Source organism: Gopherus flavomarginatus, chromosome 6, assembly GCF_025201925.1.
Source record: "Gopherus flavomarginatus isolate rGopFla2 chromosome 6, rGopFla2.mat.asm, whole genome shotgun sequence".
Classification (NCBI taxonomy): domain Eukaryota; kingdom Metazoa; phylum Chordata; order Testudines; family Testudinidae; genus Gopherus; species Gopherus flavomarginatus.
This window is the reverse complement of record NC_066622.1, coordinates 22,740,082-22,764,476: the sequence shown is the minus strand read 5'-3', so window position 1 is coordinate 22,764,476 and position 24,395 is coordinate 22,740,082. Positions and strand designations below refer to the sequence as shown.

The window sequence follows — 24,395 nt, the reverse complement described above, 5'->3', positions numbered from 1 at the left end:
CCCTGTGGTGTGTTGTGCCTTCAGCCAATTGCGAGAATGGACAGTGGGCTTTATGTGCGTGTGTGTGTGTGCGTGCGGGGGGTATCTGCATGTAGGTATGTGTTTGTTTTATCACACTGTCAGTCTTTTCATTCTGCTGTATAGCACCTTGTGTGTCTGGGACAGAAGGAGGCACTATACAGTGAAAATCAGTGTTAACAATTATAAAATATTATTTATTATTAATAATGACCTGCCTCCTTCCAAAAACACACATGCACACACGTTCTCTCTCTCTCTCAGCACTTATTTAACCACACACTTAACTTGAAAGTCAACATGAAGATATATATGCCATGGAGGTGAATATTAGTCAACAGCTCCAGCTATTGATCAGAGCACAGATGCAGTCTGATCACTTGGGAGTCTCTATACTGTAGTTGGTAGTAGAAGGGCAGCAAAGGGTTTATTTCTGGACAGCTGCCTTCTTGACCTCCTGGACTGGGGTCAAAGGCATTGTTAACAGCTGGGGCAGATGCCTGGGGGTATGTGGGTTTAATCCTGCCAGTGAATCTCGGTGCTGCTGCGAAAGGTCACTCTGGTTAGGGTCAGCGTGAGGGGAGGGGAGAGGTTGGTACCACTCTGGACTGAGAAGCCACCACGCCAAGTGGGAGATGTTCCTTCCCATGAGGCAGATAGTCTGTGTTCTGAAGAATGAGGGGAGGCACTAGTGTGTGTGTGTTATGTGGGGAGAACATTGTTCTGGGGGGGAAATGCAATCTAGAGGGGAGCCCGGCTCTCTCAAACTGGGGGAAGGAGTTTGTTTGTGGGGGATGCCTTTACTCTCACCAAGTGGAGCAAGCTGCTGTAGGTCGGATAGGCATAGGATCTTGCACAGAGGGGAAGGATCTGCTTCCTGGGGGAATTGCCTCATTCCCAAAAGTGGGGAAGGAGCTTGTGTGTGGAAGAAAATGGAAACGCTAGCAGCCTGGGTACCCCCACCCCCATCACAATCTCGCCATTTCCCACCAGCAACTCTCTGCTCTAGCAGAGCCATCTGGTGTGTGTCTGTACATCCCGCACTGAGCCGGACAGGGAGGAAGAGTGGGTTACACCAAGGCAAAAGTACTCCTGTTTAACCACAAATCACCTCACAAGCCACAGTGATAAGGCAGGAAACAGCTGAGAAAGGGCCATGCCTTGGGTTATTATTGTTTTTGGATAAGTGACCCTCCCTGACTGCCGACAAAAAAGGAGTTAACTCCCTGCTCACGGCTTAACATATAGGTGCACGGTGGGGGAGCAGGGCAAAGGCTGGGACTGGAGCGGGGGGAGGGAACCAGGAAATGCTCTAGAAACAGCTGTCTGGTGGGCAGAGGGAAGAGAAGCCTGGTGGGAGGGAGAGAGCTCCTCACTGAGCTGGCAGACACAAAAACTCAGAGGTATAACCTGGGGTGGCTGGTTTAATCTCAATGTGACTAACTGTCAAGAGCACAGGACTGGGAGCCAGGACATCTGCAGTCTCTCCCCACTCTGCCCCCTGACTTGCTGTGTGTGACCGTGGTTGTCACTTCCCCTTTCTCTATCTCAGTTTCGAATAGCGCTGTCCACTAGAGGTATTGATACTGACTCCCTCTGAGACGCTGGGATGAGAAACACTGGAGACGTGCAAGGTGTCCTCATTGCCCTGGCCTTTGACAGTTCAGTGTTTCTGGGGCAAGGTGGAAGGGGAGGATGCAGACTGGCTCAAGAGTAAAGGGTTAAAGCTTGGGTTGCTTCTAACCTGAATTAGATCAGCGAGCAGAGGATGGTCACAAACACAAGGCTCTTTTGGCCTAATCCTAATGCAGAGAGGGAAGGCTGGGGAGATGTGGAGGGAGCTGCATGCAAAGACATATCCTGCATTGCTCAGTCAGGGACAGGAAACAGCCCAGGCCCCCTGGGAAGAAGAAGATGACTTTCCTCTGTGCTAGCTCCTCATTGCTAGTTTGACTGAGTATTAGAGCTCTCTAATTTTGATCACCCAGCACAACAGGAACAGAATAAACTATACACCAGCTTCCCAGGAGGGTTAAACACTACCAATTAATGTGCCCCTAACAAATGGCCTGCTATCAGCTTCTTAGAGGGAGCTTAGCACGTGCAGGCCCAGTCCATGCTGGTTTAGACATTATAATATACAGCAAGCACTCAGGAGAGAACCGCCTGGTCTGGTGCATCTGTCCTGGCTCCTGGTACCCTGGTTCACACTGGGTGTGTGCAGGCATAGCCACTCCCATGCCAATGACAAGGACCTTTCCTTTTGAGGGGAACCAAGGCAAGAGGGGTGGCCAGTACCTCACTGAGAACACGGGTCTGCACCCTTGGTGTGACGAGATGGCTAAGCTTTGTCAGCGCACTGTGACTCGGTTCTCAGCCTAGGATGGTGACCCAGCTGGAACTGACCATTGTGGGTGGCAAAGAACTTGCCTATGAGGGTGAATGAGGAGGGGCTAGCTAAAGCCATGTGCTCCCCATTTATATCTGCCTCTGGATGACTGTAGGGAATCTCCAATTCTGCTGATACCCCTAGAGCGCTGCCAGTGGCGTGGGGGGCCTGCCTAGGACATTGGCTTGTTCTTAGCTGGCCCCAACTTCCAGCTCTATACTGCGTGGACAGCCCTGAAAGCATGTGGGGCCCCCTAGTGACCTGGTGCAAAGCAGGAGGGATGTGCCTTTGCCAGGAGGGGATGCTGTGTTGCAATGGCACAGATTTCACAGTGTCTTATTGGAAAACCCGGGAGGTGGGTGGGTGCAAGCCCACTCACTTCTAAAGGCCCCTCCCCCAGCCTACCAGAAGGGACAACTGGACCCAGGGACCAAATGAGTATGGGGGACAACAAATGAGAAAAACAGGGACTGAGGTGAAGGTCATAGGTTCAAAATGAGAGTGCCGGATGGGGACACCGAGCAGAGAACCCTGGACAGCACCCACTGCTCCTCAAAGGTGTCAAGGGAGCCAGCGGACGCTGCCCAGTGGAACTCTGCCTGGATGCGTGAAACTAGGGAGGAACGGAAATAAGCCCCACAATCGCAGAGCACCCCTCATCCAGCATCCTTCTCCTGGTAGTGTAGCTGGAGAGTTTGGCCAGGGCCAGGAGGAGGTTGATGAGGAGGTCTCGCGACTTCTTGGTGCCACGGATAGGGTGTTTGAAAATGAACAGGTGCGGGGAAAAGTGCAGCCAGAACCTCAACAGGAGTTTCTGGAGGAGCCGGAATAGGGGCTGCAACCTGGTGCATTCGAGACAGGCCTGCAGCAGGTTCTCCCTTACGCCGCAAAAGGGGCAGGCCTCGGGTACAGGTGTGAACTGCGCCAGGTACACGCCTCTGCTCACGGCTCCGTGAAGGAGCTGCCAGCCGATGTCCCCAGCAGGCCCTGGGACCAAGGTGGAATAAAGGCTGGCCCACAGCGTTGTGAGGGCAGTTTTGTTGTGAAGGACAAATGGGGTGGGGAGGAGGGAGAAGCACATCCAAGTGATCCAACCAGCCCTGGCTCCGTCCAGCTCCCTGTGCACATGAGGACTCACTAGTGGGCATCTTATGAACTGGCCCTGCTTGTCCAGACCCTGTGTGGGCACATTTTCCATGAAGCCTGAGCTTTACCCCTGAGCACATGGCTCGGTGGGACAAATGCCCTCGCCTGCATGAGCTGTTCAGTGGCTATGTACTCACTGGGCCATTTAGGGGGACGCTTCCTCTTCAATCTGGAAGTGGGTAGGGAAATCCCTAAAAACTGCAGCTGGTGATGTGTAGCCATCAGGTCTTTGGAGGCCCCTGTTGCAGATTCAGCCGATTCACCCATTCCCCCCTTCCTGTCTGAGTTCAGCATCACGGCAGAGACCGGCTCTCCCCTCATACTGCCTTGTTCTGGAAAATTCTGCTTTGGTTTCAGCTCCTGGCTCCATATAGGTCAGAGTCATTAGAGACCCACAAACAGGTGTATGGGATGTGGAGGGGAAACACCGCAGTCCAAGGGGGCTTACAAGCAGGGTAGAGCAGATGGTGGGTACACAGAGGCAGGAGAGCTGGCCATATAGGGAGAGTGGGCTGCAGATGGGGACCTGGACAGTTGGCTTACCCCATAGGGCCTGCCCCAAACCCAGCTGTAATGGGGATGTCAGGAAGGTGGCCAGCTGGTTTCAGTATTTAATGGCCCACGTGAACAGCTTTAACCTCACTTGCTCCTGCTTGTGACTAATTCATTGGGAAGAAGGTACCAGTCAAGCTCACTTAGCGCGTCTTTGCTAAGAACACGCTGTAGCTCATTATGTCTGAATTAAGGTGTCCATAGCGTCATGCCTCTTAATTACCATGAGATTCCATTACGGACACATGCAGCACCAGGGCTGTGTGGCAGTGGGGCCGTGTCAGTAACACGGTGGGGCTGACTGGTCTGGGAGCAGGGAGGGGTGATTGGAGGCTAGTCTCTAACTAAACCTGCCATCCGCTGGGGCTTTCTCATCTCAGACACGGTTCTCAGCCTCTCGGGGCTGAGTTCCCCTGTCTGTGATGGGTCTGCACCTCAGCCCAACCCCCGGCTACATCTCACCTGGCTTTGCCCATTCTCTCTCTCCCTCCTTCCTGTGGATCTATTTCTCCTCTCTCCAGCTCCCTCTTTCCCTTCTCTGTGTTGGGTGTGACATTTGCTATTCTTATCCCCCAGCCTCCATTTTCCCACATCTCTGCAGCACTTTGAAACCTCAGCTTCTCTCTCAAACTTCTCCCCAGATACCTCTCTCCCTGCCAATTTTCTGCCCACCTCCTCACTCCGAGATCCTTCATTCCTCCATTTCTCCTTCCCAGTTACACAGACATTTGCCAGACTGGATCAGACCCAAGGTCCATCTAGACCAGTAACCTGGATCAGGCAATGATTGGTACCAGCCGTTTCTGACGAAGGTATAAAACCCCACCGACTAATGCTCTCCCTCCCTCCCTCGTGGCTCTCCCCCTGCATGACTTGCCCCATCTCCCCCTGGAGACTGATCTTTTGTTGCCCACACAAAAACAGCAGGCTCCAGCCCAGCTTCCGGGCAGCCCCTTCTTCTGCTCCCTGCTGGCTTCCTCTCTCCACTTCATGCATCAGGCTCCCCATCTCCAGCTGAGTGCAGCTCTAGAGAAAGCTACAGGGGGTCAGACCTGGGAGTCAACTGCCTGCAGCCATGATATTCAGCCTGCAAGAGCTAGGCTGCTGAGAAGCTGCCTGCCCCACGGTTCCAGAACACTGGCTGGAACAGCAGGACGAAGATGGGTTTTCAAAACCCAGAACTGTCCCAGCCAAACCAGACTGTTAATGGCTGTGCTGTGAGCTTCCCTTCTCTGTTCCACACCCCATGTACCTGTGGGATCTATGGGGGAGAGGACAGAGGAGCATCCCTTCATCCATTGCTGTTTCTGATTAGCCCCTCAGAGACTGGAGGAGGAGGTGGCTGTAACCACTGGAGACACTGAAGATTGTATTTGGCTTCAGGCCACAAGTGAAACAAGTGCAGTGGCCTCAGCTGGGGTTATTTGTGTAGCATGGAATCACTGCAGGGTCAGGCTCACAGTTTCTTAGGGCAGCCTGGAGTGGAACAGCAGGGGGATCCTGCAGGTCAGGAGTGAGGTGCATCTGCAGAGGTATATGGGGACTGGAGCAGCATCGGGAGGCCAGGTGTATTGGCAGGACTGAAATGGTGCGGAGGGGTATGCAGGCCATCGGTAGGTGCCTTGGCAGAGCTGTGGGAAAGGGCAGGACTGCTGCCTTGTGTTGTACCTCCTCCAGGGCTAACGCAAGGGAGCCAGTCTCCAGCCCCATCAAAAGGGCAAACCCTCTAGGAGCATAGGACACTGCATGTTCTCTGCTCTGATTGGACAGAAGCTGCGGTCATGAACTGGCAGGCAGTGCGTGGGAACGCAGGCGTCATCAAGATTCAGCTATGCAGCTGACAGCACCACTGTTCCTTAAAAGAAAAAACCCTTTTCACTTACTGTACCAGCTCATGTGCTGAAGCCTGAAATGTCGTTAATACGGGAGTGATTAGCTCTTGGCAATGGCAGATGGATTTGAGAATGACAGTGGCTGTGCTCCCTCTGAGAGGGAGCGGAGTTTTACTCTTCTAGGAATGATTCCTTTAAGGGGCGAAGTCCTGGAAAATACCGCTGACCTGTACTGCATAGAAACTGTTTGCCCGTTGGGTCCCACGGTCAGTGCTTGCTGTGTGGGGACCCACATTGAACTGGTCTGTAAAATCTCAGGATTTTCTTCTTTCCACCTGAATGGGAATTTCAATTCAGCTCAATCAAGTAACAACTAAGTAAAAAAGCACACTTTGTGTGTGTCCCAAACATAAACTGCTTTGTTTGTGTAGGACCGATAGGAAGGGTGGAGGTTATTATGGGTAATTGCAAACATTAATTGCTAGAACAATTGATCTGAGAGAAGCGCCCACTGGTGGAAGGCGGGTGTTTAGTACTACAGCCAGCTTTAGCGTAGACCCCCCTGCACCAAACCTCGCCCCTCCAGAAAGCTCATCTGAGCAAGCAGCTTATACTGTTTAGAGAGACATTGCAAATTGCAGCCAAGCCTTTGGAGTACATTTCTCCCTCCTCTCCCCGCCCATTTAACCCCTGCCAGGCCCCATCATCAAGAACACATCATGCAAGGCGAATTAAGTTCCATCACAGAGCCAGTCAGGAACCTGCATGAAATGCCAGCCCCTGAAACTGTGTCAATGGAATGAAAATGAAAAGCAAACATTGTGTGGTAGCCTGTTTTCCCAAGGAGGGTGACTTTGGGCTACAGCCTCAAGCTGGAAGGAAGGCGCTGTAGGGAGCAGTCCTGCACTGGGACAGGAAAAGGGAGAGCGGTTCTCTCCATCTCTTGCCTCTGAGGCCACAGACAGTCGGCTACAACACTGCTGTCAGCGGCCAGAGATGTCAGCTGAATCATGTACAACGTCTGTATTTGTGTGAAATTTGTGGCAGAAGGTGTGACCATGCCCCTTGGGGCCTGAGATGATTATTTAGGGCTCCTGGTCTGAGAGGCATTTGCTTTCCAGGAAAACCCAGAGCAAACAACTGCAGTATGTGAAAGACTCATTTTCCAAGGCTGCTGTCTCTCCGCGCTAAGTGTAGGCTGTCCTGCACAGACAGACACACACAGGGGGCCTGCCTAGAGAAGCTTACACCCACAGCCTGCACTGAGCCAGCTAGGAGTTGATGAGTTTCATGCAGTGAAAGGGTGATCGGAGAAAGAAAACCTGAGATGTAGGGAGGGATGCAAAGGAAGAAATAGTAATACTAACTGGTGTTTGGTCTGAAAGCAGGTCCTGTTGACTCCAGCACCTGGCAGCATCTCTGGGCCTTGTATAGCACTTTCCATAAGATAGCCAAGCAGTTTACAAAGGTAGATCTGTAGTGCTCAGAGCTGGTTTACTGAACCTACTCCTTGAACAGTGCTTGGTATTCTTATGTGCCAGCAGATGGCACTCTTCCTGCTGACTAGCTACACATACACATCTAGAGATATCTGTTTTGTACAGTGTTCTGGTCATAACTATGATTATCCCCACTTTACAGGCAGGGGAAATGAGACAGAGGGGCAGGAAGTGAGTTGTCCAAGTCCTTACAATGAGTTGATGTCACAGCCAGGACTAGAACCCAGGAGTCCCGATTCCTGTCCCAGGCCCCTGTGCAGAGTGCACAGCTGTAAAGGGCCGTATAGAAGATGGACAGAGCCAAGGTATGAATTTTCCATGGGATCCAGAGGTCTCAGTGCTCCCTGTAGGAAAGTAACTAGAACCAACTGAGACTGTGAAGACACGAAAACAGTATCTGAGCTGTCTGCTTCTCAGTGGTGAGTATGTCTATGTTGAAGTTGAAACCAGGATGCATTTTTAATGATGCAAGCAGGGCTGGGTTTCTTTAAATAAGATTAAGCAGTAAATACAGGCTCTGTAAACTGTGTAGTGCACCACTAATGCATTATTTACACCAGCTCCTGCCATGTCCATTTTAATTTTAAATGGGCTTCTCTGTATGCACCAAAGAAAACAACAGAGTGATTGTGTCTCTTCTGTCTCCCCACATGTTGTGTGCCACGAGGAAACAGATCTGACCTGGTAAAGGGTTTGGTGCAGCTCCATCCACAACTGAATTTTAGCAGGAGCAGCCAGATACTCTGATATGATGAATTCATATCAGACCTGTATTCTATTCCTGACTCTTTGTCGCTGATACTCAATATGACCAGTCACATCATTGCTCTGTGCCTCAGTTTCCGCATTTGCAAAATAGGAATAATGCTACTTAACCCTCTTCTCTGATGAAAGGTGCTAGGTAAGTGTAAAGCCTGATTATCATCCTAGGAGAGGACACAAAGCCATGTCTTTTAACCTGGTATTATATTTTTTCAATTCCAGCTGGAAAGAGATTAGTATAAAACTAGCTGGAACTGAAAGTCTAAATCACAGCAATCACCCTCTCCAATTTAAACCAGGTGAGAGTGCAAACCATCTTGTACAATACTCACATACAGAGCACCACCTCTACTGCTGCTGCCACCTGTTGGAGGAGCAGAAAACCTTGTCTGGATAGAAAATGCCGCCTGTGGTCCCAAATGCCATCAAGAAACTTGATCTGCACTGCAAAGAGTCTACAGCTGCACCTGGCTGTAGAGAGGAGATGAGGAGAGTGTGAGCTGAAAAACACAGTAAATGTTGCACCGTGAAGAAGCTGGTGGTTGTGGTATGAAGGGAGGTGGGGACTTGGCCAAGGTGGCAGATGGCTCTCAGAGATACGGCACTCTTCTAATGAGCTGGTTTGGCTGTGGAAAAGGAGTGAATGCTCTGCACAAGCATGGTTCCCAATTCCAAGTGCTGTCCGCCTTACCAGAGTAACTGACAGTCCCTGCTAAAATGGTCCACAGTGATATGCATGTTGACATTCAAACAGCTGTGCTGAGGTTTCTTTCAGTCAACATTCTATTGCAGTGAGTGGGCTTGCCTTACCCGTCTCTTAGAGCTAGTGTCTTAGGCTGCCTGCAAACTCAGCCAGACAGCTCTGCATCACGCCACCTCTGCAACCAGAAAGGGCAAACAATTTATTTATCTATCTTTAAGTAAAGCTGAAATGCTGCAGAAACTGCTGGGGCCACCCATGAAGTACAATATGTCCCCAAGTACCAGCTCCAGCCAACCTATTTGTGTGTACAACGCCTCCCTTTAGAGGCTGGACTGTGCCAAAGCAGCTGTTTGCTTTGCTCTGTGGCTCACTTAACACAGGGGCTGCTGTAGCTCACTAGGCAGAGGCCCTTGCTTTGTGGAGTTAAAGGCTGTGAGTTCTGTTGCTGATATAGCTTAGGCTGTTTGCCATGTGATGGGATTACAAGATGATGTTAGATATTCTCACTCAATTCTTTATGGTGCTAAAGGAGTCAAGGTCTTTTACCTTCAAACTTCCCCCAAGTAGAAGTCAGGCTTGTCTGCATTTGGTTTCACACTGTGGTGAGGGGCCTGGATTTGGTTTAGCAGGTGATCCCAGCGTCACCTAGCAAGGAGGCCACAGATCCCAAGGAGTCACTCAGGCTGCAGTGTGGAAGCACCAGCAAGAGTCTGTGAGAGGGAATTGGAAGCCCAAAGATAATGACTGAGTGACACAGTGTTAGTCTCACCAGCACCTCCAAAATCTATAAGGTGCTGAGATGGCAGGTTGATGACTTGGAAAATAGACTTAGATGAGGAACCATCAATACAGGTAGTCATTCCTCCCTAACAGCCCCCGGAGTGGCCTATGTGAAATGGGCAGGAGGTCTCCAGGGAGCTGGCAGGTGTCTACATCACGCTTGCTGAGTAACAGGCTAAGGACTGAATGAACCATCTTCCCTCTCAGCCCCTACTGGCTAATCGAGAGGTGATCTCTTCCCTAGAGTGGTGTCTGTAGGCCCATTGTCAAGGTATGTTGATGAGGGACAGTAGTGCAGTGTGTTGTATTTGTTCTGTGGAAATGGAGGACCTCAGCCTCTGAAACAATGAAATCTGGTGTCTTCTGTGAGTACAAAGGCAGCCGTAAGAGAGAGAATGAGAGCCATGCAAACCTCCCATAAAAACCATCTTCCTCCTCCCTCTGTCCTCATGCCCACATCTTAGATCTAGTGCTGATTGCCTTGCTTTGAAACACACGTATTGAAACTTGCACCCAGACCTTTCAATAACAATCTGGAGAACCTGTCAAGCATACCCTAGAGTCATCACAGCAAATAAATAACCCCATCTGCCCTCTCACCCTTTATACAAACTCGCTTTGGGATGACAGAGACATTTGGGAAATATATGGAAACAGCCCCCCACTCCTCAAGTCTAAGAACAGGTTGATCCAAGGGCAACAGGACACATAAAATAAAGACCACCCCCTTTATTTCCTCTTCTTCCTCCCCGCCCCCCAAGATGACCTGGGTCCTTTGAACTGTACAATCCTCTTGTTTTATACCCTTGCGGGGAGAGAACACAAACCCCTCCAGTCGCAGACTGCTCAACAAGGGCTCTAATAGAAAAAATCCCCATTCCAGGGACATAAGCACAACAAGCAAATGGGTGAGATGATTCCATTAGCTCCGTACCCAGCAATACATCGCGCGTACTTGGCAATCTAGAGGGTAGCTCTCAAAGATAAAGTGTAAGATCCCTGTTAGCGATGGCAAATACCTTCCTCATGTATCAGGCAGAGGAACACAGGGCTGCATGGTGATGGGACCCCAAAACACGCGTGGCCCCTTTCACAGGTGCCTGTCTAGTGCAGTTTGCTTTCTGGCCCTGCTAGCATTTGCAGCTGCAATATCCTGGAAAACAGCTCTATTCATTATCCATTTTAATTTCACTCTGTATCCCCAGAGCTCTACAGACATATTTTGTTATCCCGACTGTCAAGAAGCTTAAAGAGTCGCTGATGCCGACTGGAAATCTTTGACAAACCCTCTGTTTGGGCACCATTCCGCTTGCCCGGCTTGTCTGTTTTGTGCTTCCATTCCTTGGCTCCTTATTAGCAAAGACATCAGCGCGAGGTGGGGGAAATGGCAGGGTTGGTGTTTCAAAGGGATTCATCTGCTCCTGCTGCCTCTTGCCCAGCTGAGGATGGCAGAAAAGGGCATATGGGCTCTACATCAGCTGGAACTAAGCTGCAGCATTTGGATTGGGATGTACCCCAAACTCCAGGGCTGTTTAGGCTCCTCTTCTGCTATACTCATATAGAAAGAGTGTCTGTTGGTTTTAGGATATGGTGTGTGGCCACTAGACCTGACCTGAGGCCACCAAACCCTTTTCATACCAAAGAGCCATAGTTTAGATAATCATTTTTTGCCACTCATTCTTAGCCTGGGTTGGATTCAAACCAATCAGCTGAAAGGGAATGCCTCCTTCAGCCAAGACACTCCCCTGAGCCAGCCAATCCTCCTGGCTAGTTTCTTTTTAACAAAATATTTGCAAGTCACCTTAAGGAACAATGATCCCTGATTCATCTATCTAATAGAGGAAGATGGACCAGAAATACTGAAAACAGATGCCTTTAAATAGAATTTGGGTCCAAGTTTTCAGTGAGTCATGCAGGCATCGGCTACTCATTCTCAGCATAATGAGAACGAGAGAGAGGAAGCCCCTAACCTCTGTGGTTTTTGGTCCATCTGAAAGCTGAGCCATCTACTTCCAATCTTCCCTCCAGAGCCAACAAGAGCTCTGTGATGTCAAGTACCTTCAATGTTCCTTTCATGCCAGTTGCCCTGGGGCAGGTGGGAGACTGGAGCATGACTAATAGTATGGATCTTAGGTGTCTTAATTAAGGTGAATGGGAAAGCATTGCAAATATAAAATAAAATAGAATGAAAGAACAGCCTAAGATCCTAGATCAGTGACAAAAGAGATGGGCAGGCTAGAAACCAACTGGGCCAAGTGTTCTGGCCTGAGGGCTGCTGAATACCATTGGATCCCACTGTGCAGGGAGGGTATGCATGGAAGTGGGGATCTGTGCAAAAGCTTGGATCTCCTGCCGCACAGAGCTGTGAGCTCTTTCTGCTTTGGGACATGGGACAACTGTGTGGGCATGGCTGCTGGATCTGCATTTATAGAAGCTGCACCCTTCATATTGTGCTGTATGTATGTCACAACAGCCGCAATGGCTCCTGCTGTCCTCATTAGGGTGACCAGATGTCCCAATTTTATAAGGACAGTCCCAATTTTGAGGTCTTTTTCTTATATAGGCTCCTATTACCCGCCACTCCCTGTCCTGATTTTTCACACTTACTGTCTGATCACCCTAGTCGTGATGCTGCGGTTGTGGTTGAGGGGACTCTGAGTGAAAGATTGTTTCTGCTCCAACCCAAACTCATCAGAATTCTCCTGCCTGCTCCCAGACTGCCCACTTCCTGCTCTGCGGCCTGGACATTCACGGTACTTGTTTTATTCTTCAGTGTCTATACCCGCCCCATAGAATTCTGCTGATATGTTTCCTAGTGGCTGGAGTATGAGACTGGGAGACAGGACTCCTGGGTTCTTTTCCCAGCTCAGCCACTGACCTTAATTTCTCTCATCCCCTTTATGACAATCTAGATCCCCTTAGTTTGAGCAGAACTTTGGACATCAGTCACCTCAACCTCCTCTCCATGAACCATTAGACCAGCGGATAACGGCCCTGATCCTGCAGTCCTTACACATGTGGCATCGTTACTGATGTCCATGGGAGTATTGCCCAAGGACCACGTGATCCTGCCTAGTGCATGAAGCACCTACCAGGGCTAGAGATAATTCCACCCATTACCTTGTGCCTGCAGGACAAGGAAGTAGCCAGAGAAGAGTAGGCCAATGTGCTTCTGTAAGGATTTGAAGATGAAGTCAGAGAGAGAGAAGGTTCTTAAAGGGGTGGTGGGAGATATCTTGAATATTTTCTTCCTCACATGGTTAAGAGGTTTTGCTGTCTCAGGCCTTGGCTACACTGGCACTTTACAGCGCTGCAACTTTCGTGCTCAGGGGTGTGAAAAAACACCCCCCTGAGCGCTGCAAGATACAGCACTGTAAAGCCTCAGTGTAATCAGTGCCGCAGCGCTGGGAGCGCGGCTCCCAGCGCTGCAAGCTACACCCGTAGAGGATGTGGTTTACGTGCAGCGCTGGGAGAGCTCTTTCCCAGCACTGGCGCTCCGACCACACTCACACTCAGCGCTTTGAATTTTCAAGTGTAGCCATACCCTCAGTAACTCCCTCGACAACGGAAAGCAGCAGCCTCTTTGGATGTGAATATCTGACAAGATTTTATTGGGAAAATAATTCACTAAATTTAGCCTCTGGGGGAAAAAAAAAGAAGAAAGAAAGAAAGAAAAAGAAAAGGAAAGCTGTTCATTTCAATCTAAGGGAGAGGAACCCAAACTCCAATCACTTTGCTTTAGTCAGAGCTAGTTTGTTCATTCTTTTCCTCTCTGTCTCAAAAGCTTTTAAGCCTCCGCACGGTGCTCTATACACAAATAAGGAATGTGACAAATACAGGAGGAGAAACCGGCACTTGAAAGGGAATGCATCCAATCAAAGCTCCGCAAAGCTGCCACAATAGGGCAGATGAGGTATTCTGTCTTTTCGGGCTGATAGGATTGAAAACGCAACCAACCCTGTTTAGATTGGAATGGACATGCCAAGTGGAGTTGCTGGCAATTCTGTGTTGCTGTTGGGTAGCTTTTGAGCAGGACCAGCCTTTGGCACCGTAAGGGACCCCTGGGGACCTGCACAGTTGATTCAATGATCTACTTTCTGCTAGATCCTGACCTGCCGGAACGGAAAGCAGTTCAAGACCCTGTTTTCCTCTCCATTCTGGCTACTTAAGGCCCTACCAGTTGTAAGTTCATCCCTGGCTTCCAGGACCCCACATTTTCCTCTCTTATTCCCCCTGCATGAGGCCAGCCTGCTTTTCCTGCATGTAACTCCTTCCTGATCCCATCAAATCGCTCCTAACTCAGCCAGAGGGAGCATGATTCCAGAACAGCATGGGGTGCTCTCCTAGGAGGCCTTCAGATAGGTTAGCTGGACCCATCAGTAGCAGTTGTTAAATTGGTAATTCTAGGATAGCTAAAAATCGGGAGTGGGAATTTATTCCTGTTTCAGTCGTATTGTTAATATAAAGGCCTGTAGTTTGGGGAGATCCTTACAATCCACATCCCAAGAGGCATGAAGCAGGGGCCATCTGTGGTCCAGTGATCTGAACGCTGGTCTGGGAGTCACATTCCCGATTTCCTAGATGGTGAGATGCTTGCCCATTCTGTGCCTCAGATTCCCCAGATGTAAAATGGAGTATCCATACTTTAGTCCCCTGATCCCCTGGTAAAGCGCTTTGAAATCCTCAAGTGAAAACATGCTGTGGGTGCAAAGCCTCATTACGAAGAAGAGTATTTGTGTTCATTGGTACATGTCGGATTATCTCTTGGTGCAGGCACCTTGACATGCTCAGCTGTAGACAGAAATACACATACCCTCGCCCCCTGATGCTAGAGCTGTAGGAAAGAGTTGGCCTTTGCACCAAGCCCCAACATCTGTAAGAGCAGCAAGGGAAACAAATTCCAGAGCGGGTTCTCCCTTTCAAAAACAAATTGCCTCAGCCATAGGGTTATCAACTGGCTGACATTTGACCAGCCTGCCCGGGTTTTTTTATGGATTTGCCAGTTTCTAGAAAAATAATTTAATCTGCTATTTTTTTTTACATGGGTCTAAAGATTTGCATTATTATCACAATACACTGGGATATCTAATGTTAAAAGTTTCTGTGTCCAGCTGAAGATGCTGCAGTGTTCCCACTTCTGCAGTTCAAGTGATAGCTCAAAACGGTTGAAAATACAGCAGCCCTCTGCCCACCAACACGCAAGCGCACCATGCATGTGTGTGAGAGAGGGAGTGAGTCACCCAAGAGTGAGGTGACCAATCTTACCAATCTTATCCATATGTGTTATCTCTCTAGATACTGGAAGTGGCTGTTGAGGGCGGGGAGAGGTTGCAGAGTTACCGTATGGCTGGGGGTTGTGGTTGTGGTGGGCTTGCTTTGTGGCAGGGATTTGGGGCTGGTTTTTTTTTGCATTTCAAAGGTGGTAACCCTACTCAGCCATGCAGATGCTCAGATGCAGGGACAGTGAACAGCCAGCTAATCTTACGAGGCAGAGAGGTGTCCCTTAGGGAGCTGTGACTCATGCAGGTCAGGAATTTCCTTCACCCCTTTTTGGTTCTGGCTCTTGCAAAGTAGAATCATTCAAGAGCCCAGTGGGCTAAGCAATGGCAGAAGTGTCATTTGGAATAGACCTTTGCATTGCTAGTGCTGACCTGTGGATAGATGAAGGCCCAATCCTACTATTGGACCTGTGTGGATGGTGCCCCCCTGAACTGGTCCCCAGCTGCTCCAGGAGCAGGGAGAATAGACTGCCTCCCTTCTCCATCCCCTGGGCCTGATTCTCCATGACCTTGCCTGTGGTGTAGTCATTTGCACCTTTCCCCTAGCACATTACAGCCTGTGCATCACCAAACTTAGGTTATGTTAAGGCAAACTTGCCTGAGGCTCCAGCCCAACCCAGTTAAAGAGACATCCTCAGGTTTATGTCTCAAACATTTCTGATCACAAAATCCTTGCACTGTCTTTTGAAGTGCACTTCTCACTTGAAATATCTCATTGTTAAAAAGGATCACAGTCCAATTGAGAAATGTCATAGGAAAAAGAACACAGTCGCCATTTTTGTGGGACTTACAAAAGTGTGCAGGAGGCCCTCTGCTGGTTGAGTGGTGCACGGGCGCTGATGGCCCAGGCAATCCTGGTGTGCAGAGAAAGAAAGGAACAAACAGGTGCAGTGATTTCACTGGGGGTGGAGGGAAGTACAGGGAGAGGGAGGAATCAGGAGTTGGCAGATGGGAGGGGTGATGATTCTCAGGGTACCTAAGACTGTGAGTCATCTTGTTCTCCCCTACCTCCAGGGACAGGGATTCTTTCCTGTGGTAGCTGGGTAGCGCCACCAGCTCTCTGGCACCACCAGCCTTTCAGCCACTCAGGCACTCTCCTCTGGGCTCCTCTGGCCATGACTCAGGGCTGGCTCTAGGCACCAGCAAACCAAGCACGTGCTTGGGGCGGCACATTTTCAAGGGTGGCATTCTGGACATCCTTTATTATTTTTTTTTTTTTTTTGCTTCCGGTGGCAAAAGCCTAGAGCTGGCCCTGGCAGCAGCAGCACGACATGCACCGGGGGTGCCCTGGGGCTGCTGCAGTTTGCGCCGTGGGGGAGCAGTGCCACATCTTGTGGCTGGGCCGGGCAGGCTCCGAGCGGGGGACACTCAGGCTGGGGGCCACCCCACGGGGCAGATGAAGCTGCCTGCAGGTGCCGCAGGGCAGCCGCCCTTCAATGCCGCAGCCGGGGCTGGGTGAAGCAGCCCAAGCTGCCCAGGGACTGCGGTAGGGTGGCCAGAAGAAGCAACAGCGAGGCCATGGAGGGCGGGGCGCTGCCATGCAGGGCCCACGTTCTGCTCTCCGGGGCTCCGCTCCCTCTGGGGCTACCCTGCCCCGACTCCTCAGCCCCCCTGCCGGGGCGGTCCCCTGACTCTGCCCTCCCGGGTCCTGGTTGGTCCTGGAGGCGAGAGCCCTGGCTGGAGGGACCCTGGGCTGAGGTGCGGCCTGGAAGCCCCGCTGCTTACCCTGACCCTGCCAGCGCTGGCTGGAGGCATGGGAGGACCGGGCGGAGTCAGCACTGGTAGGGGGGAGCCCAGGACTGGGGCGGCAGGGGGTGTGGGTGGGTGGGGGGAAGTAAGAGGCCAGGGCTGGGGCGGCAGGGGGTGTGGGTGTTGGTGGGGAAGAGAGAGCCCAGGGTTGGGGCGGCAGGGGGTGGGGGTGGGTGTGGGTGGGGAAGAGAGAGCCCAGAGCTGGGGTGGTAGTGGGGAAGGGTGCGGGGGGGGGGAGGGAAGAGAAAGCCCAGGGCTGGGGCAGCAGGGGGTGCAGATATGGGGGGGTAAGAGAGAGCCCGGGTCTGGGTCGGCAGAGGGTTGGGGGGGGGTAAGAGCCCAGGGCTGGGGTGGGGGGCAACCAAAATGTTTTTTGCTTGGGGCGGCAAAAAACCTACCCTGACTTCACCCTGCAGGTTAACAGTAGGTACACCCCTGTCCCCAAGTCTCCTTTGAATCGTTCCCCTGTGATATCCAGCCCTTGACACTGGCTACTCACAGAAATTCCAGATCTTCTGCACCCAACAGTGCAGTGTAGCTCCATTTACCATTTTACCATAAACCACACAGCGCTCACGAGCACGTATAATAAAACAGAAGTAGGCTTATTTAAGAGAAACTAAAGATTTAACTAGATAAGAGAGGAAGTGGTGAAAACAGCTGGATACAACTCAAAACAGAATTATTAAACAACAACCTGGGTTCACACTTACCGCTTGTCTACACTGCGAAGTTGTCGACAAAACTTTTGTCTTTCATGGGTGCTTTAAAAAGCCCCCCCCCCGCCCCCAAAAGACAAAAGTTTTGCTGATGCAAGTGGCATTGTGAATGCAGCTTTGTTGACAGGTCTGGAAGTATTTTGTCAGCAAAAGTGCTGACAAAGTACCAGCAAAGGGCATTTATACATGCCGACTTTTAGTGACAAGGCTGTGTCGACACAGCCTTGTTGCTAAAAGCTGTGTGGTGTAGACAAGCCCCAACAGTTAGTTTTCCTATATACTAAGATAGGATCTCCACCAAGTTCAGTCTGTTGCAGAGCTGACTGATTGCACAAGAATCAGGATCCACATGTTCATGAAAGTCCCTTGCTCCCTAAGGGGTTTCCTCAGTGAATGGATACAGAGCGCCTTCTCCTACACCCTGATTCATAGCCAGGGCCATCTCCTGCCTGCTATAATGTTCCTTTTCACCACCAAGTGTTTCAGTTATTTGTCATTGTCTCTGATGATTTTCCATTGAGTGGGATGTGGCAAAGGTAGACAATAGAACCTTGCCTTATGTCCCCAGCCCAGTAGAGGGGTGACAACTCCCTCTTTGCTTGAATGGGTAATCCCTGAGACACAGGACCTCTGGTGACTAATTTCTACTCCAAATCCATGAAGCATACTTTCAGTATCAATATATTATTCCATAAATATAACCCATATATACAGCTCAAAATGACTATGAGTCTTGAGCAGTTATGAGCTTCCTGCAGATTCCTTACATTTTACTCTTTGGGGATAAATGTCCTGCAAGACAGTTGTTGTTTTTGAGGTGAGAGGTGTTTGGAAAGAACAGGGGCCCCTTTGCCACGGGAGGACACAGCTCAGTGTGGAAGCAATGTTGCTTTCTTGGATGATAAGAGAGTGTCACAAGGAGCAGAGAGTAAAGGGAAAAAATGGATGTGATAAAAGTGGCTGGCACGGAGTGCATTAAAAGACAAATAATCAACTCAAACCGTCATTTAGTCTTGTTTATGGCTTTCATTATTTCTCCTCTTTATAATTTTGTTTTTAAGTGAAGTGAATTTAGTGCCAGTGAAAGTTACTGAACTGACAGTTCTGGAGCACAAAGTCCTCCGGCTAGCTGCAGAATGGACACAGCATGAGCAGAGGAGGGGCCAGCTTCCTGCGTGGCCCCCTGCCGATGTCACTCGCCCCAGGCCAGGAATCCAGTCTGCATGGGCCTCTTGGCAGACATTGCCCACTACTGTCAGTTAGGATGTGTGGCCATCTGTCCCCTGGGAACTGGACTAAGGGCTAGCTTTTGGAACTAGCACTCAGTCCATGTGGCTGTGCTATGCATTGCAGGCCCCCCCACTGGGCCCGGGGAAGGAATTCACAGGCCACAAAGTGGCAGCTGCTCCACAACTCCTATTGTATCCTTAGCTCCTGTGCCCTCTCCTGGGGAGCATGGTAAAGACACTGCAGCTGTGGTCTCCCCAGGATCTTCTGTGTTCTTTTTGGCAGGCTGGACATGTGCCAGGTCCACTGGGTCAGGGGCCTCTGCACCCGTGAAAGGGGCCAGAATAGGTTCTAGGACCCCAAACTCATTTCATATTGTACGCCGCTGAGCCACCTTCAGACGGGCCACCGTGTCTGCACATAGTATGTACAGGGTGGCGGTGGAGTCATACCCTCTGAGGTGTTGTCCCCATGGTGCCCCCTCTGTGGAGTGAGGATGGAGCCCGGAAGGAGAGGGCTGGAGGCACATTTTTCCTCACTCCTACCATTGTCCCACTCTCTGATAACATGATCCTAGGGGAAGTGCAGGGGGAGATCCTTGCAGAATTTTCTAGCCCCAAAGCCCTGTCTGTTAATAGCCTGATCTGTGCCTGGGAAGGTTGATCTGGTCCTGGGATACCACAAGCCCGGACTGGCTCTGAATGCCCCCCCCCCCCCCAGCCCTCCCTCACCCCTTGTCTAGAGTTTGCAGTGCTTTCCTAGGAGGCCTGGGATATTGTTTTCCCCCTAACAATTTTTGGTCTCTTTAATTTAGAAAATATTCCCTTGTTTTCTACCTGCATTTTGAGTGGCTGTTTTTCTTTAACAACCATGTCAGTATCTAGACAGTGCCCCCGTGCCAATGCAGCCTTGTGCAACCTGGGCATCAGTGCTCTTGCCATGGTACTGTGGAGAATGCTGAAGTGTGATCCTTCAGATGAGGCCTTTAAAATCCAGAGCCTCTCTGCTGTGCGTACTGGGGTTTGTCTTGGGTTCCTTGGTCAACATTTTGCCTGCCTTCTGCTGCGGTGCTGCTCAGCTGCTATACTGTATGTATGTGGGTTATGCAACATATGGGGATCCTTCAGGATGAAAAACAATAAAGGAAGAGCGCATTAAATGATTAGAACATGGGGCACAGAGTCAGGATTCTTGGGGTTCTAGTCCTGGCTTTGCTATTTACTTGGTACTAATGCATGGCAAGTCAGAACGACCTTGGCAAAATTAACATGACCTTGGGCAAGCCACTTAATGTCTTGGTGCTGGCCGTTACCCTAACTGTAAAGTAGAGATGATGCTCTGGACTCCCAGAGGTGGTTAATAACCTGTAAGGTGCTTTGAGCCCTTCCTTTGAAAAGTAGTATCAAAATACAAAATATTATTATTGTGATGCAGTTGTTTATTTTCCTTTACCTAGGCCTGGGAAGCACAAATTAAACAACCAGACAGTTGTTGCTGGGTCATTACTTGCTAACTAAAGTGATTGGTATCCATAACAGTGAAACTCAGGCATTCTATGTTTATCTATGTTCACAGCTTAAGGAGGTGGTGTTGTATAGTGACTGGACCAAAGAACGGAGAGTTGTCTCTTGAGCCTTGTTCCTAGCTCTGAGAGGAAGTGCCGTATAGCGGTGGACACAAGGTCAATTTTCCTGGATTCTGTTTCTGGATCTGGGGAGGGTATGTGGTCCAGTAGCTTCAGCAGGGCTCTAGGAAAAAGGACTCCTGGGTTCTATTTTCAGCTCTGCCCTTAGTCACCCTGTGACCTTGGCCTCTTGGTGTGTGCCTCAATTTCCATGCTTTTAAAACCGTGATGATGCTACAATGGGCAGCAGAATTCGGTCATTAGAGAGTTGTTGCCATCCCTGGCTGGAGGGTGCTGTAAACTTGCACAGCAGTACTGGGTTGGCTGCCAGCACACTGCTAGTTTGTTTCCCCCGGCAACCCCCCTCCTGCCCTTCTGGGGAGCTGAGAACAAGGGACCTGCAGGTTCCTCCAGCCCTTGTGGAGCCTCCTGGCACTTACAAAAGCATTGCCGCTTTTACGGCACCCCTCGGCCATTGCCCTTTTAACGGGGTGCCCGCCCCTTTCGGCTCCTCTGCTGCTCCTCCTCTCTCGGTGCGCCAGTTTGCGCAGGCCAGGGCGCCCTCTAGAGGGGTTCGCTGGGGGAGCAGCCAGCAGCTGCCCCTTTGAACGTGTGCCTCAGTCGCTCTCCCTGGGAAGTCAGATCGAGGCTGGAGTTCCATTGGAACCCTGCGCTGCATTCCATTCCAATTCCATTCATGCTGGTCAGAGGCAGCGGCGGCGGCAGCGGAGAAGCGAGTGAGGGCCGGAGCCCCGATTTGCAGGGAGCGGGGAAGGCTAGTTGGTTGGTGTGGAATGTAATTATGGCTGGCACGTCTGAAGCAAGCTCCGGTCCAGGCTGTAAGTAACCAGAATCCAACTTTACTCCTTCAGTTCCCGGGAATCGGATGCATGTTTTTTTTTTCTCTCTCCCCCTTCTAAAAAAAAGAGGCGGTGATTGTGCAGCGAGAGGGACGGGAAAGGTGGTTGTACAGGAGGATGAGGGGATTGCAAAATGCCTTTCTCCTTGTTTCCCCGCCTGTCTCTGGAACAGTTGTGCCCCATCTGAGAGAGAGAGACACACACACACACAGACAGGGAAATGTTCTGCGTTTCTCAGCTCTCGGGAAGACTGTACTGTGCTGGGGTAGGATTTGCAGTTTTCCCTCCCCCTACGGGGAGATCCTTCTTTCTTTTCGCGTGCACAGGGGAAGAGGAGTTTGCTGGATTCTTTTGCTGGGTGGGATCGCTGCTGTGATTGTATGTGTGTGCGCGCGCGTTGTGTTCTGCCGGTGCTGGAAGAATGTAAACTAGAGAGACCAGAAAACGTTTGGGGGTGTGGGGAGAAGAGGGTAATCGCCTAGCCGAATAGGATCAGAGGGGGTGGGTGGATTGCACAGGGGAAATCTGCTTCAAAATGAGTCTGAATTGCTTCCCCTGAAATTTGGCAGGGTTGGAGCGGAAAGAGTTTAAAATGAACGTGAAGGGGGTTTGCTATTAAAAGTGTGGAGGGCAAGGAAATCTGCTGCCTTTGAAATTGACTAAAGGGTGTGTGTAGTGGGGGGATGAAATGGAAAGGACTGAAATTGATCAGCATGTGGTTGTAACCGCTTAATTTAGAATAGATGGGGGAGAAGAAATATCTTAACGCTTAAAATGCTCTCTCTGGGTAAAACGTGCTACTGCTGGTTCCCTGCATGGGGAGGGCTGCGAGGGAGAGACACCCCCACCCCCCTGCCCGTCACAACATGCAGCGGCAATGTGGAAGGTACCGAAGAGCTAGCACAAGGGGGAATGCAGCAGGGCTGTGGAAAGGGGGAGATCCTGGAGCAGGCAGGATGGATTGTATGTGTGCATGGCAGGGAGTGAGCCAGGAAGGAAAGCCATGCCAGATCTCTCTGCATTTACATTTGCCTGGTATTGTATTTTATTTGTAAAATAAATCTCCTCCCTGTGTAAGTCCTACGGAGGGAAGCGATCTGGCTGTTGTGGGGAGATGGGGCGTTCAGTGAAGGCTGTGAAAGCTGCACTGCATCTTCTCCTCCCCAGCCCCTGCTTTCTGGGGACTTGTTCTAGAGAAGAGCTGGATCTGGGCTTGAGGTGGAAAGCAATCCTGCCCCGATTTGGAGGCTGCAAAGCTGGGAAATAGCTTTGCATTGCAGTAGTGACTAACTCCGAGTCATCCTTGGAATGGATCCGGCAGTGAAGATAGCGCTTTAGTTTGTATTTATTTCCATCAGCATCTCCCCTCCCTCGAGCCTGGGCTTAAAGGGAAAAGTTTACTCCGATTGTTCACCACGGATATTTTTGGTGGGTGGTGGCAGGTGAGGGATGGGGGTCTTTCTTTTTTCCAGTGCATAATTTATTACGGGATGTATAAGGTCTGACTCTTGCTAGTGTTGTGCTTGTCCAATTGTGGGTGTCTGAGGGAGAGGGGGAAGAGCTGAGGTCCCCAAGCCCTGCCTGATTGCTCATCTGAGCCCCTGGGGCTCTTCTTTCTCTGGGTGTCTGGGGTTGAAGAACTTTGCCGGGAGTGTACGGTTCATCTTTTATTAGGGGAAGCCCAGCATGCATGGGGGCTGGTGTTGCTCCTGCTTTGGACTCCTGGAGGAGATGCCTTTCTGGCCTTAGCTGGTCAGAGTGAGAACAGAGAGGCATCCTTCCCTGCTTGGGTGACTCGCCAGATCTTCCCAGGCAGTAGTGGGTATAGCCAGACAGGGGATTGTGTGGGCTGTGGTGGTACACAAGGCTCCCTGGGTGCATGGGTCTCAGCTGCTATTGCCCTACGGAGAGGATTTTCATTCCCATGCTGGATTTCTTCTTTCCAAGATGAAGCAGCTATTTTTTGTGCTTGTAAATTTCCTCCATTGCCTGCATTAACCCAGCTACGCTAGTGAAACTGACCAAACAGCTCAGGCTAGAGACCTCTCCTTAGCTTATTCCTTGCATCCACTGGAATGGGCAGTAGGGGTGAGTCTATATGCAGAGAAATGTGCAGAGCATTATAGCCACCTCACCTCCCTGCGCCTCAGTTTCCCCATCTTTAAAATAAGGAGGATAACCGGAACACACAGGAGTGTTGTGAGGATTAATTCAGGTTTGCAGTGTATTGAAAAAGGTAAAGCACCATATATGGGTGAAGCATTTGTTATACTGTAGTTTGTGAAAGGCCGCTGTGCTTTTCCACACAATGTGTATCTCTAATTATAGCCATATCTAGTGGCACAGGGTGGATTTATATATATCTATACATGTACCACTGTGTGTGTGAAGCCCTCTAATAACGTGGAAGGTGGTGAAAAGAGCTATCTGCCTCTCCATTTATTTTTCTTGACCGCTTACATATAGCACTGTGCTGAGGACTGGACATACATACACAGCTCCAGTGTGCTTGTGGGGAGGGATCTGCAAAGATTCAGTGGCATGCTCTGTGGAATACGTACATCTCTATTTTTCTAGGTGTTTTTTGCCTTCCCTGCTCCTCACAGCAGTCAGATTCTTCCTTCTCTCCCTAGCAAAGCATGAGTGTTTGTGCTGAGGGAGGTGGGGTGAGTAGAGCCGGTATGTAAGCAGAACTTGACATGAAGGTCACTGGTTAAAGATGAGATGGGTTGGGAGGGAAAAGACAGGCATTAGCCTTACTTGTTAACTCCCTTGTCCCTCATGCTTCAGGGAGAGAAAAACAAGAGCAAACACACTGATATAAATTCATGATCATCCTCTTATGTCAGGACCTCCGAGGGGAGAAAAGTTGTGAAGATGAGCTGCATTTAGGAGGTACTTTTTGTCTTGCTTAAGATAAAATCAGTTTACAGGGAGTATTCCATATAAGAGTGTGTCGTTGGCCTTTTGCAGGAATGAAAATTATTCATCTCTTCTGCAAGGGGGCAGATAAAAGGGACAAGAAAAGGCTGTTGACTACATCAAAGGTTATCCATTTGAAAACACCATTTTCCTCCGAACAGCGTCTAATTGCTTCCTGAACAATCTCAAGGTCTTTTGTATATACTCAGTGGGTAAAATGAGTGACTCGGTGTATCTCTCTCAAGATACCAGTGACCGAATTTGCCGAGTAAGGAAGCCAAGGAAAATCTGCAGGGTAGAAATTTCCTAGATGATGTGGAGATAATTTCTTAAG

General features: G+C 50.2%; 1 protein-coding gene across 5 annotated transcripts in view; it reads left to right on the top strand.

Moving 5' to 3' along the window:
• PLXNA1 (plexin A1) overlaps positions 1–24,395 on the top strand; it is a 409,775-nt gene that overhangs the window by 105,755 nt on the left and 279,625 nt on the right. For 2 of the 5 annotated variants that reach the window (XM_050958500.1, XM_050958494.1), the window contains exon 1: positions 20,873–21,118. The exons of 2 other annotated variants lie outside the window; for them this stretch is intronic. The gene's annotated coding sequence lies outside the window, so the exon portion shown is untranslated. Of the gene's footprint in view, positions 1–20,872; positions 21,119–22,054; positions 22,175–24,395 lie in introns of those variants that run through there. One more of the 5 variants, XM_050958498.1, reaches the window with a different exon arrangement.